The sequence below is a fragment of the Amblyomma maculatum genome, unplaced genomic scaffold, assembly GCF_055883805.1.
Source record: "Amblyomma maculatum isolate TAMU_Amacu unplaced genomic scaffold, ASM5588380v1 scaffold_15, whole genome shotgun sequence".
Taxonomy (NCBI): domain Eukaryota; kingdom Metazoa; phylum Arthropoda; class Arachnida; order Ixodida; family Ixodidae; genus Amblyomma; species Amblyomma maculatum.
Window position 1 is genome coordinate 2982577 of NW_028146740.1, and position 11093 is coordinate 2993669.

The 11093-nt window shown below is 41.4% G+C and overlaps 1 long non-coding RNA gene across 1 annotated transcript; it reads right to left on the bottom strand.

Moving 5' to 3' along the window:
- Nucleotides 1-4429: 4429 nt before the first annotated feature.
- On the bottom strand, nucleotides 4430-8233 carry LOC146171943 (uncharacterized). The gene is made up of 3 exons (XR_014702677.1): nucleotides 8126-8233; nucleotides 7569-7651; nucleotides 4430-4778 (listed from the first exon to the last, which is right to left on the bottom strand). It is a non-coding gene; the product is annotated as an uncharacterized LOC146171943 (long non-coding RNA).
- Nucleotides 8234-11093: the final 2860 nt, after the last annotated feature.

An 11093-nucleotide genomic window follows, 5' to 3' on the forward strand; every position in this document is an offset into this window, starting at 1 on the left:
GGCATGGGCCATTCGATATGTCAAAATAATGGCATGCAGCATCTCTTTACATCCTCATTTGGCATTACAGATGGTTAAAAGGAATACCATTAGGCTTGATTGCAAATGTGCACATAGGAAAACCATTAAGGAACGTGTAGTGGCAAAAGTAATTCCTTATTAGGGAATGCAATATATGGACGCTATCAGCACTGATTTTTATCAAGGGGTGTAAGGGTGCAATGCCACTGCTTCCACCCTGCAATAGGGTGTAAAGGTGATGAAAACACCCCAGTGCATTGGCCCCATAAAAGGGTGTTATGACCAACCGAAGCACCATCTTTGAGGGTGTACTGGCACTCTGAAGCCACTTTTTTTCAAGGGTGCATGGGTGTTAGTTATAGACATGCGAAAGCACCTAATAAGGTGTTTTTGTTTTTACAGTGTAGCGATGACCAATCTGCTTAGTTAGACGCCTTGAAGAACTGAAAACTGAAAGATGAGGTAAGAAATATTCGTGAACAGCAATCCGAAAATGATAAAAAACTGCAAGATATAAAAGAAAGATTAACCAGAATTGAAGAATACTAATCCCTTACGGCAATTAAAGCAGATATAGAAAGTGTTCAGACGCTCGCAGAGGCAAACGCTTGTTAGATTCATCATCATCATAGCATCATCATTTATTATACCCTTAAAGGCCCCGGGTGGGCAATTACATAAGGGGGGAGGGGAGGTAACACATAAAGATAATTATTCATGGTCTAAACATAGGCACCAAAAGTCAAAATGCTCAAATATAAGAATTCAGGAGGAAATGCAAATAAAAAGGAAGAGGAAATAATCGGTTATGAAGCGAAATCACATGTCATGCGTTCTTTAAATCTAGTAGGGTCACGTTCAGTTGCAATGTGTTCGGGAAGCTGGTTAAAAAGATTTATTAAGCGCGTTAGTAGATCCATGTAAGCGCTGGATGCTCTGCGCAATGGTAGAACTAGTAGAGAATCCCGGAGATGGTGGAAGTTGTGGTACATTTTATGGAACAGGCATAAGCGAGAAATGTTGCGTCTTAGGGTTAGAGGGCTGATACCGAGAGATGTCTTAATACAGCTGGTGCGGAAACGAAAGTCATAATTTGAAGATATAAAACGGACAGCGCGTTTCTGGATGGATTCAATTTCGTTAACTAAGTACATCTGATGAGGGGACCAGATTGCGGATGCGTATTCGAGCTTGGGCGTATGAAAGTTTCGTACGCAGGTTTGCGAATGAAGGGCGGTGCTAGTGAAAGTGACCTTCTAATGAAACCCAGAGTTGTCGAAGTGTCTAGCTGGTTTTGTGATATGTTCATTCCATGTTAGTTTATTGCTGATTAGGACGCCGAGATACCTGTAAGTTTCCATCTGTGATATAATAGTTGCCTTTAGAGAATATGTATAAAAAGAGTTACAACGGTTACGTGAGACCTGCATGAATTGGCATTTGGTTGCTTTCAGCTCCATCATCCAGTTTGAGCACCAGGTTTTAATTTTACGTATGTCGTTTGAAGGGTTACTTTGGTCATCGCGAAAAGAAATGCGACGGTACAGCACGCAGTCATCGGCGAACCGGTGAATGGATGATGCTATGCCAGAGCGGAGGTCATTTCTGAAGATAAGGAATAGCAATGGCTCAAGCATGCGGATCCTTGCGGCACGCCCGAGATTACTTAGTGTGTGTCGGAATGACGCCCTCCGATGACGGTGTATCGAAAGGGGTTCATGAGGAAACAGTTAATTCAGGATAAAGCCAATGGATCAATACAAAGGCGTGAAAGATCAAACATCGGTTTTTTTGTGGTAGACGCGATCGAAAGCTTTGAAAAAGTCCAGGTATATAATGTCGGTTTCGAAACATGAGTCAAGGTTAAAGTGAAGGTCAGTAGTGAATTCATAGAGTTCAGCTTCGCATGAAAGACCGGGGCGGAAGCCATGCTGATTCTTAAAGAAAAATGAGTTATTATCGAGGTGGCTGGCAACTTGGGCTATGTAAGTTAATGCAGGCTATGTAAGTTAATGCTTTAGGGCGATAATTGGATGAATGAAAGCGGTTTCCGGATTTGAACATTTGGGAACTCAGTTTCCTGTCATCCGGAATCGAACTGCTAACAAACGACTGGGTGAATATGATCTGAAAGATAAGGCTGGAAATAACTTTGGTGGACTAAGCGCCTTCGCAGGGATATTGTCAGGGCTACTTGACAGCTTTAAGCTGTCGATCAAGTTTTCGATTCATTCAGAATTGATGTGAATGGGGGACATCTGAGCAAAATTTAAAGTAGGTAGGGTGGGTGTGTTTAGGTTAGGTTCACTAGTGAGAATAGAAGAGAAGTATGAATTCATGACATCGGAACGCTGATCGATCGGCACTGGGGAGGCGTTATTAAGTAAGGATATGTTATGGCTTTTACTACGCTTAGGAGCAAGAATATTTCAGAATTTTGGGGGGTAGGTACGAAGAATGCAGAGTAGGTCTTGGTGATGAAAATTCTTTTTTTCTCGAACGCTGTGTGTATTCCTTCAGACAAAGAGGATATTTTTCCCATTGAAGTTCAAAATATGATGTCTTCGCTGCGCGAAAAAGGCGTTTTTTCTTTCGGGATAGCTTTCACAAAGCGTTCAAGTACCACGGGTTTTCTATACTATATTTTAAAAATACACAGTGCAACAAACATAGGACAAGCGAGTAGTTCCCGTCTACTCGCTTGTCCTATGTTTGTTGCGCTGTGTATTTTTAAAAAATGATGCACCAACTAGCTCAACTCACAGTTCTTTTGGAATTTTTTTCTATACTATTACCACGAGTAGAAACTCTTTTATCTGCTTTAACTGCTCGAGCAAACGACGGCGAAGATAAGGCGCGGAGAAACAACCTGGCTGTGTGGACGATGAGTGCGATGAAAGTTGGTCGAGTTCTGAGAAAGAGGTAATCGCTTCCACCAGAATTTGTATTGAAGCGAGGAACACAGAGCAGGCTTGGGTGCTCTGCCCCAAATAAACCCATACCAATTCTAGTGAAGTTTGGCTGTTTTAAAGAAAACAGACAAAACAAGACCTCTCAAATAATGTAGTCCAAGACTTCTCAAGCCACCCGCTTATCTCGGAAAAACTTGTTCAAATTGAAAAAAAAAAAGAAGCCTTCGAAATACTCTTCGCCACAACAGACTGGAAGCAGGAAAGGACGCATACGTTTACGATCCGGTCAACAAACAAGTTGATCTTTGTTCACCATAATAATTGGAGCATGACAACCATGGCGACCAAATGAAATCCCTCTCCTTTCTTTCCACTAGCATAAGGAGCGTGCTGACGAAACGCGATATCTTTGCTAACCTTATGAATTCATCACCTTCTAAGTTATAGCACTAACTGCGACATGGCTCTATTCATCTATAGATGATTCTGAACATTTTCCCTAACACCCAGACTAAAACCCAGAAGTTTTTCGTACGGACCGCGACAACAGACGCGATGGCGGTGTTCTTATCGCTACTCATCCTGATTTGACTTGCCACCGAATAACCAATCATAATTCTTTAGAAATCGTGTTCGTATTATGCAGAGCTGCACACCCCCTTATCATCCTACACTGTAAAAACAAAAACACCTTATTAGGTGTTTTCGCATGTCTATAACTAACACCCATGCACCCTTGAAAAAAAGTGGCTTCAGAGTGCCAGTACACCCTCAAAGATGGTGCTTCGGTTGGTCATAACACCCTTCTATGGGGCCAATGCACTGGGGTGTTTTCATCACCTTTATACCTTATTGCAGGGTGGAAGCAGTGGCATTGCACCCTTACACCCCTTGATAAAAAATCAGTGCGGATAACGTCCATATATTGCATTCCCTAATTAGGAATTACTTTTGCCACTACACGTTCCTTAATGCTTTTCCTATGTACACATTTGCAATCAAGCTTAATGGTATTCCTTTTAACCACCTGTAATGCCAAATGAGCATGTAAAGAGATGCTGCATGCTATTACTTTGACATCTCGAATGGCGCATGCCAGTATGATTGTTTTTTCAAATTCACAGAGCATGTTACAAAAAAATTGCACACAGAAAGAAACTGGAAGTCTTTTATTTCGGCATAGAAGGGTCAGGGTTCGGGCTAGTGGGTGCTGGTGGGGGGGGCAGGGGGGCATTTGAGTTCTGTTTCTTCATTGATACGCGCTATGGAACCTCATTTATTTAACAATACTGCCACTCTCCACCGAGAGCCTAGCAGACGGACAAAAACATACATGTTATGTACGTAAATACCTAAAAAAATGAAAGAAGCAAAACAGTTCCAACAAATGCAGACAACAAAGTATACAATTTTTTTCAAAAACAGAACCGAACAATGAACACAACAGCATGGTGAAATTTCTTAAAAAACAACAACAAAACTTTTAGTCGTATGCAACAATAATCGCAGTACACAATATTAATCCTATGCTTTGTCAGTGTCAACGCGTGCGCTTGCATAAAATTCGGCCTTAAGCGATGAACTAAAGCGTCGTGCAGCGCATCTTGGCTTCGACACGCAGACGCCCAAAAAGAGGTGCTCTATAAAGCAGCACAAATTGTCGGACCCCTTGTCATATGTCAGACTGAACAGCCAAAATCGACCCATTATTGGAACAATACCCTAAGTAGAGTCGATGACTCGAAGAAGCTTCCGCTGCTCAATGAAGGAAAAATGCTCTTCAGCTTCTTTGATGCTGCTCCCAGTATATCCGACGCACGGCGTGGCAGGCTTTTCTTCCTGTTCCTTGATAAAATTGTGAAAGAAGTGCATAACAGAGCAGCTGTATAAATATGCACTGCACCTGGCAAAAAGCAAATTCAACATATTTCCAACTCTATATTTAGAATACGCCAATACCCTTTTAGTGTACAGCAATGTGCTGGAAAAGGGCCCTATCAGAAACCACTGGTGGTTATCTCACAATTAACAATGCAGAGTATACTGTTATGGTTGGTTCAGGAGGCACAAAGCCTGCAGTCTGATCAAGTCATAAATGAGAGCACATAAGGTCAACCCATTTTTATTCATGCAGCATGCTGTTGCATGGTAATTTTAGATTATGCAAGCTATTTTATCAAACAAAAATGGCTACACTCATCAAAAGCACCTGGGTTAGAGAACTTCTATGCTGCCCCACGAACTTTTCATTTCACATGACCTGGAATGCTTATTATGATAGTTAAAAATGTAAATAAACAATAAACAGCACTGGAGCACGGTGTTTACTACTAAAATATTAACAGCTGGCTTAATTGAGGCTTCACACAAGGCCTACAGCATACCCTGCACTGGCCAAGTAGATACTGCAGAACCAAACAAAAAAAAACGTGGAAAGAGCATACTTAGTGATGGGGCACTACAAAAAAACAAAAAACAAAGTGCATGTAATACATAACACATAATGCATTTCTGAACTTTTGCACGTTTTCTTATGCTAAGTATGAACCAGCCAAGCCCTAGGTCATCGCAATGCTTCCTGAAGTGTTTACCTTTAAGGTTTAGTAACAAGGAAAAATGTTCTCGCTGCTCTATGTGGCAGTTCTGAAACTTCATCACACATTATTCATTGAAAGTGTACACTGGAGCTTTGAGTTGAGCGACAATTACATGTGCAACAGCAGAGCATTACCAAACAAGCAAACAGCAGAAGCTCTAAAAAATGTCAACACTGAAGCATGGCATGTTAAAACATTTTCCACGCATAGCACATTGTATGCATAGACATCCAGAACATCAGTGGTGAGCCTCAAGAGGCGGCAGGAAGCTGAAGTGTTCAAGAAGTTGTAACCGTTATAGCGGCAGGCAGTCTGAGCACTTTGAAATACTAAAGGTTCGAATGCTAAAAATAGGCTAACTTGAAATGCAAAAATAACAATTTGGATTTATTGAGAATGTTTACTATAAATGAGAATGTCTATGACAGTGCCACATGGTTAATGCATGAAATGTTAGCATCTGTAGTTGAAGGCATTATATTTATACAGCATGAACCTTGAAACACAGCAGTATTTTCTCCCAACCAATGTGGTAAACCTAATCTCAGAAGAATTAAAATTATTACATCATTTCAAACTTGGCTAGCAAATTACAGCATTTTTTTTAAAACAACTATTAAACTGCATTACTAACCTTCAGAAGCCTGTAGGATACGACAATGTGGCAAATATTTCTTTTGAAGCAGTCTCAGATTATATATTCCAGACATTAGGAACATGTTAGGTACTAACATGCATGAGCAGGTTGAGAGACCCCTTTCCAGCAAATGCTAAACCCCGCCAAGCTGCCTGCAAGAGCCATCTGATAAAGCACTGCTGGTCCACTGCAGCAGAGTGCTTAGTCAAACGGCACACTGTACCAATCTTGACATTACCAGTGCTTCATCAGGTGACTCTTGTATGCAATACGACGTGGTAAGCATGTGATGGCAGAAGTCTCTTAAAAGTGCTTTTGATTGTACTTACAGTGCAAATAATCCTTTCACAGCAAAGAATTCACAGTTGTGATGAAAACTTGTGTAGTATTTCTATTTGAATTATGAATCACTAATACATATTACAAGTTATACCCCTGTCACACGAGCAAATTTAATGTCATTCGTATCGAATGACATTAGCATCTAATGTCATTATTCCCATGCTACACGAGAAAATTTAATGTCATTAGGTTCGAATGACATTCTTTATCGAATGAGTTTGGGGAACTCATTCGCATTCGATCGCGAACCGAATGTGTACTCTTGACGCCAGATACGCAGCAGAAACAAGTAACGCAACAACATATTCTGCGCACATTGAAATTTAAAAATTATATTTCTAAAGTTTTGTTTTAAAACCTGTTAATTTAGGTGTAAAATTATTAGCACTGCAGACTCTTGCGGAACGGCATTACTCTCGGTCACAGCAGTGGTCCAGTAATGGCAGCAACTCACGATCATTTTGGGCTCTGTGTTCCTTGGTAACCGCATCTCCCCGTATGTTTATCTCGGAACTATTTAAAGTTTTGACTCAGCGCCTCACAGTTTGGACGCCAATTGCATGCTCTACGTGTCTCCGTGCGTCTCCGCACTGTGTATCTGCGCTCCGCTGTGCTCAGCCATATTGTTTGTTTACATATTTCGGATTTCTGGGTGACTCGATACTTGGCTTGGATATTTTATGGCTAAAGTGCTACAGCACAGCCAAAAGTAATGTTTTTCGCTTGAATTATCGTACAGAAATGTTTTGATCAGCTTTAAAATGTTACATAGTGATTTCAAACGCCTTTTATGCGCACTGATGCTCCTTAAGTGCAGCATTTTTTGTAGCTGATCGTAATTGCTACCATTTGCGAATGACATTATATTTTACCGTGTAGCACCGAAAGAAACCGAATGACATTTGATGCATCGAATGACATTCGATTCGAATGACATTAAATCTGCTCGTGTGACAGAGGTATTAGACTGTAAACCATTTTAGAAACAAAGAAAATTCGCTAATAATGTCGGTTTCAAGTAGGCTTCCTGAATATTCAAATGACAAAGAGAAAACTTACAAATGATACAAACATAACATCCAGAGCTCCCGGCTGGTTCCCAATGTTTGCCAAGAGTTGCAGAATGCGTACTGTCTGTACATCTACAATAGAAATAAGCAACACAACAATGGTGTACCTCCTTGCAGTTAAAAAGAGACAGCCGAGTTTTGAGGCGATAATTTATTGTCTAATTTAGGAAGGCAAATAAACAAAATTGAAAACATGTAGAGGCACGCAAACTGAAAGCCAAACATCTGACAGCAAAAATTAGCAAAGCTTGTGAAGATTTGAATCAGGTATCACCTAATTCTCTGCTACTAGTTGAACAGATTCGAAAAGGCTGCACCATTACAATGGAGAAGAACAATAGGTAATTTAAATTTAGCTAATGCGAAAATTGTTACATATGAAGAAATGCACAGGCTAGTTATGGTTTTGTGATTCTTTCTGATGCTCAGCCATGTTTTTAGTATATCTATAAGGCAATGCAAAACGGCAAAAATGTAGGCATTTAGCGAAAAACTGCTAATTGGATGGCACATGCAGCAAACAGAAGGAAACAGCTTAATACTTACGCTTCTTTCTCCTTTCACGCATTCCCTCAGAACATACTTCAAGCACCCGGGCAATGTCCTTTTTTCTTGCACGAATGGTGTCCTTCAAAACCAAGACAAGTGTCTTGGTTTCCAATTTCAACTGCCTCTTTGCCGTCCTTCTTGATCAGCATGTTGACGTCATGTAAGAACTGCAAGTTTGAGTGAATGGTAGCCATAAAGAATTCATTTTACTCAATGTTTCAAGTAACTGAATATTAAAGATCATTGTACAAAAGCTAAGGCAATTGATGCCTTTGTACATATATGGAAAACAAAAAAACTGGCATTAGCAAACAGCAAATACAAATATTTACTAAGGTTAGAAAACTGCAAAAACCATCAGTATTTTGCCACTCATCGCCAAACTGCAAGGAATATTAAGGAAAGTCTAATATAAAAAAATAACAAAGCAAAAATTATGATCCTCCTTCCCTCAACTTGGCACACGGCTGAATGGCAATAAAATATGTAATATATCTCTAAACTAAGGGTCGCCGCTCAGCTTTAAAAAGTAGGCTTCAATTCTTAGAGACAATCTACAGACATGCATCGTTAGCATATGAAAGTCAAATTCTTTTCTGGGCCCTTTAAATCAGTAAACTGCTTTCAACACATACATTACAAATTTTTTAATAACAGTAAGTCACAAATTTGCCTGCAATATGCGCACTGTGATGAGCAAAGAAGGTAAACATATGCGACTAAGGCTATGATAACCGCTTCATATGTACATTTAAGCAAAAGACAAAAAAAAGTAAACATCTGGTCAGAATCAAACTGTAATAGCAACATCCGGTACAATATTTGGCCACAGAATTCAAGCTGTCGACCCCTACTTGAATGCTGAGGCATCAGTATGGAATATCCATTTATTCTAGTCTAAAGACACTACAAAAATCAAGTAATGCGGTCAAACAGTTATGTTAGAATGTGACCACAAAAATAATGAAAACTGGATGGTTTGAACCACATCAGCTGACTTAGCACGTGTACAAGTGCCTTAATTGAAGTCTTGCTGAAAATAAAATACGTACCTAAATGATTCTTCGAGAGCGAAAGTAAACGCCATAACAAAAGCAGCATAATAAAAATGCAAACTCACACCCCATGCAACCGCAAAATATGGTCCCCGTAAAATGAAAAATGCGCCCATTGTGATTAAAAAAGGCAAATCCAGACGCGGGGAAGGTAAAATAGGCTGATGATTGCGGCATATAGTTTACGCAGTTTGGAATAAACTATTATGCAACCAGGCCGGCCGACCAGCGCACTTCGATGCCGAGAGCACGAGCGCAGAGGCGTGCCGCGCTGAACGGCCGCCGAGAACGAACATAGCCTCCTCGAACAAAAAGTTTAAACAGAAGGGCTGCGGGAGGACGCTCCCCGAGCAGCAGGACGGTGCGCGCCTATGCTCCGAGTGAATAAAAAAAAAAGGGGGGGGGGGGGGGGGGGGGTCGCAGCGCTCCGAGTGAAAGGTGACGACGAAGCATGAAAGAGGTTTCAGGAGAGCGAGCGCGAAGTGTAAGAGATAAGGGAGCAGGGGGGAGGGGGGAGTCGAGAGTGCTAGGAGAATTAAGGTAGTACGCCAACATGACCTTGCCGCACGAACGGAAACGGTAGAACAAAACCGAGTCGTTGCGAACTGAGCGCAAGTATCAAACTGTCAAGAAACGAAAATCGTTTCGTGAACCTCCTGCGCGTACAAAATGCAAGGAAACGTAGCACATACATTATTTCTGTTCAAGAAAGTTGAGACTGATGTTCTTGCCCAAAATCTGCGTAACTCGCCGCGACATCTACCACATGTGCGATGTCATTTTGGCAGCCAGGTGAAAACACGCGCGTGTCTCACGTTTTCATTTCAGCACATTTTGGAGCGTTCCAGCACAAAAAGACACAGAATGCAGCAATCCGGTAGGACACTGTTCCCACAAAGCGCAATATGCGTGAGAATAGGCTTACCTTCACAGACGATTGCGTCAGCCGGAAAATACGCTGTCCGCCTTCGTAACACCGGCACCAAACCAACCAGTGCGATTCCAGCGCGAGTGCAGTGTAGTCGGCGCATATACCTCTTAGTCACGCAGAAAACGAAAATTGTCCATGCCTTCTTCTTTCGAACATCTCAAACATAAAGCGGTGCAGCAGTCCTTCGGCCTGAGCAAAGCAAAAAGAAGCCCGGACACTTGCCGATACGATAAATGCCCGTTTGCGTTAAACACCGCATGTAGAAGGCACTTCACAAGCGTACACACTTCTGTAACACATATGCATGGGAAATGCAACACATTTCACGAGGGTACACAATCGAAGAAGCACACTCAGCATTCGCCGAAACGTGGTCGAAACGCACCCCACAATGCTAACGGCCATATTGTGAAATTTGAAAAGAGCGTTCGTAGCTACCGGCAGCCTCCTGGCGGTGAAATTTTGTTTCAGTTTCTGTTTCATTTTTAGAAAGCACTCGTGTGTAATTTTAATTTTAGCGTTACTTTTGGTGCTTTATTTAGGTGTTGGGTTATATTAGCAGCGCCGCTTGTGTATAAAAGGCTACGAAGTTACGCAGCCATATACCCCCAGCATGTTAGGTGATATTGCTTGCCCGTAACACCCTAAGGCATATTCTCCAACCAAAGCACCCCTTTGGCATGCAAGAGGTGATTACCAATGGCACGAACACCCTAGACTCGGGGTGTAAGGGTGTTTTGAATCAGACAAATGCCGAAAAAGGTGTTTTTGTTTTTACAGTGTAGGTGCATGCTATCGCCCACCTTATCACGACAGCTTCTCCGTGTCCCAATTTTATGACGCACTTCACTCTGTACGATCTTTGTATCCGCATTCCCCAATCGTTATATTCGGTGATTTAAACCTCCCTGAGCTCGCCCTCCCCATTTCGAAGTTTATTAACACATGCCTAATATTTTTTGCTATCCCAGATCGTTGA